The following is a 3,234-nucleotide window of genomic DNA, read 5'->3' on the forward strand; positions in this document are numbered from 1 at the left end:
TCCTTGAGTTGCCATTAGGTTGTTTACTTGCAACACTTCTCCTTTTTTCCTTGTGGGCACTAATTGCTAAGAACTCCCCTCTTATGACTAGTTTTGCTGTGTCCCATAGGTAATAAACACTTGTTCATTCATTATTGGTTTCTATAAACCTTTGGATTTCAGTCTTCATTTATTCTTTAGTTTTAAAGTAATTCTGGAGTAGATTGTTTAGTTTCCATATGTTTGTGAATTTTTAGGCTCTTTTTGTAGTTGATTTCAAGTTTAATTCCATTGTGGTTGGAAGATCCTAGATATAGTTTCTATATCTTTGAATTTGTAAAGGCTAGTTTTGTGTCCTATCTTGTGGCCAATGTTCAAAAATGTTCCAAGAGAGGGTGAGAAAATGTATATTTTGTGGTAGTTGGGTGAAATACTCTGTGGGTGTCTGCCAAGTCCATTTCATGTATGTGGTATCATTAAGATATTGTATCTCTTTGTTCATTTTTTTTGTCTGGATGATCTGTCCAGAGGAGTCAGTGGGGTGTTGAGATCACCTACAATTATTGTGTTGCAATATATCTCTCCCTTGAGACCTAACAGTTTCTCTTTGATGTATTTAGGTGCTCCAATATTGGCTGCATAGATATTTACAAATGCTCTATCTTCTTGGTGAACAAGTCCTTTTAGTACTTTATAATGTCCTTCTTTGTCTCTTCTTACATCTTTCATCTTAAAGTCTATTTTGTCTGATACTAGTATTGCTACCCTAGCCTTTTTGTGTTTTCCATTTGCAAGGAATATCTTTTTCCAACCTGTTACTTTTAGTCTATGTATGTCATTATCAGTAAGGAGTGTTTCTTGTAAGCGGCATGTAGATGGCTTCTGTTTTTGTGTCCATTCAGAAAGTCTGTGTCTTTTAATGGGAGAATTTGATCCATTAAGATTCAACATTATTACTGATATTTGCTGACTTATCCCTGTCATTTTGTTAGCCATTTTCTCAGTTGTTTTTTGTTGTGTTTCTGTTTGTCTCTCTTTAGTTATCCTGATCCAACTCTCCCCTCAATACTTCCTATAGAACTGGTCTATTATTGGTAAACTCTTTCAGTTTTTGTTTATCAGAGAATACTTTTCTTTGTTCTTCCCATTTGAAGGATAATCTTGCTGGATATACTATTCTTGGCTGGAACTGTTTTCCTTTTTCTTTTTTTTTTTTGAGAGGTTTTTGCTATAGGGCACATGCGCTCACCAGACATCTCCCCTCAATACTTCCTATAGAACTGGTCTATTATTGGTAAACTCTTTCAGTTTTTGTTTATCAGAGAATACTTTTCTTTGTTCTTCCCATTTGAAGGATAATCTTGCTGGATATACTATTCTTGGCTGGAACTGTTTTCCTTTTTCTTTTTTTTTTTTGAGAGGTTTTTGCTATAGGGCACATGCGCTCACCAGACAGAGACAGAGAGACAGAAAGCGAGAAATCACCCCCCAGGGGGATGGCCATGCCGCAATCCCTTCTCCTCCATACTCCTCTGGGGATCTTGGGCACACATGCACACTTCAATCTCCAAGAAATTTCCAACAATCCTCTCCCTATTTCAGAGCCATCCTGCAAACAGCTGACATGGGGTGTAGCAATCTGTCCCTGTCCTAGCATCCATCCTTAGCAGAGGTTTCCAGGTTGACTGCTGGGTCACATCATGTTGGACTGATGTTCATCAGTCACCCAGGATGCAGAAGAAAAATTCCAGGTGGACAAGAATAGGGCTGGACTGAGGGAAGCCAGCCTTCCATCTTCCCTGTCCTGGGCTACCATCTTACATCAGTCCGCTAAGGTTGGTGCAATTGTCTGGCTCCACCTTGTGGCCTCTTTCAGTTTTCCTCCAGATTTGAGGCAGCCCCCGTGAGGTATGACTTCCCACCTGGTGTCCAGGACAGAGTTCCAGGCAGTTCACAGTGCTTGCAGGATCCTCCCAGTTGTGATAAGGCATGGAGACAGCATTCGTTTCTTGTAGATTGGCCCTGCAGCTTTACTAGAGGGGGCATCCTGTGCCTCTGATAGTGGTGTGGGGCTACTGGGAAGGTCTATCAGCACTCTCTAGTGCCCTCCATCAGCAGAGACTCAACCACCTGGGAATTCTGTAGGGATGTAAGATGGTGGCCCAGACCTGCGTGCTGGATTCCTGCCTGGCCCTCACATTTGATCAGGAGATGGGGACAGTCATGAACTGTACTGCATAAAGTCCCTCGTGTGTTCTTTGGACTTGACTTTCCTGGTCTGCTCTGGAGATAGGAGCTGCCCAGAATCATTAGGAGCTCCAGAGCGAGTGCTCTGTTTTTTTGGTCTTGTGGCTCCTGCGTCTTATATCTCTTAAGTCTCCCCAATTTCCCTGTTCTGCTTAGGGGTCCTTGAGCACACTAGGAGTCACAGGAAGAGTGCTCTGCTTTTGCATCTGTATGCAGGTGTTCCCAGGAGGCCACTTTTAGATCCAGAAGGGTGATCACATGGATGACTGATGGACTAGGAAATAGAAGTTACAAAGTAAGCAGAGGTGACTTATTTGAAGATGTGAAATTGAAAAGTAAACAGCCTCAGAATTTATAAGAATAATAATTGTAATTATTAGCCCTGTTACTCATCATTATTATAATTTTTACCTTTTGGGGGTTAGTTGAAGCTTTTTGGGGGGCTTAGTTGAAGTTTTTATTTATTTATTTATTCATTTATTTATTTATTCGGAGAGGTTTTCGCTATAGGGTGCGTGCGCTCGCCAGACAGAGAGAGACACAGAGACAGAAAGCAAGAAATCACCCCCCAGGGGGGATGGTCACGCCGCAATCCCTTCTCCTCCATTCTCCTCTCGGGATCTTGGGCACGCATGCACACGTGCCCGGCGTGAGTTTTAAGCCACCGGGTCCAGGACGTGAACCGCGGTCGACTACGTGGGAATCCAGCGACATAGCCATTACGCTAACTGCTGGTCCCAGTTGAAGTTTTTTTTGAGACACCTCCCCCCCCCCATAGGGCACATGTCACAAAAGAGACAGAAGGGGCTGCCTCCTGAGGTGGGTGTGGGCCCTGGCGGGGAGGGGGGGGTGTCGCCATCAATGTTTCCCAGGCCGCCTGGGTTGCCCTGGGCTCGCCAGGACTGAGGGTCTGAAGATCCCGACGGCAGGAAACCGGGCTGAGGGGCGGCTGCGGCCTCGCCAGAGCCGGTCCTCCGCGGTCCGCATCCTCCCACCGCCGCGACCACC

This window comes from Tupaia chinensis, unplaced genomic scaffold (genome assembly GCF_000334495.1).
Source record: "Tupaia chinensis unplaced genomic scaffold, TupChi_1.0 Scaffold143972_1, whole genome shotgun sequence".
In the NCBI taxonomy this organism is placed as follows: Eukaryota; Metazoa; Chordata; class Mammalia; order Scandentia; family Tupaiidae; genus Tupaia; species Tupaia belangeri.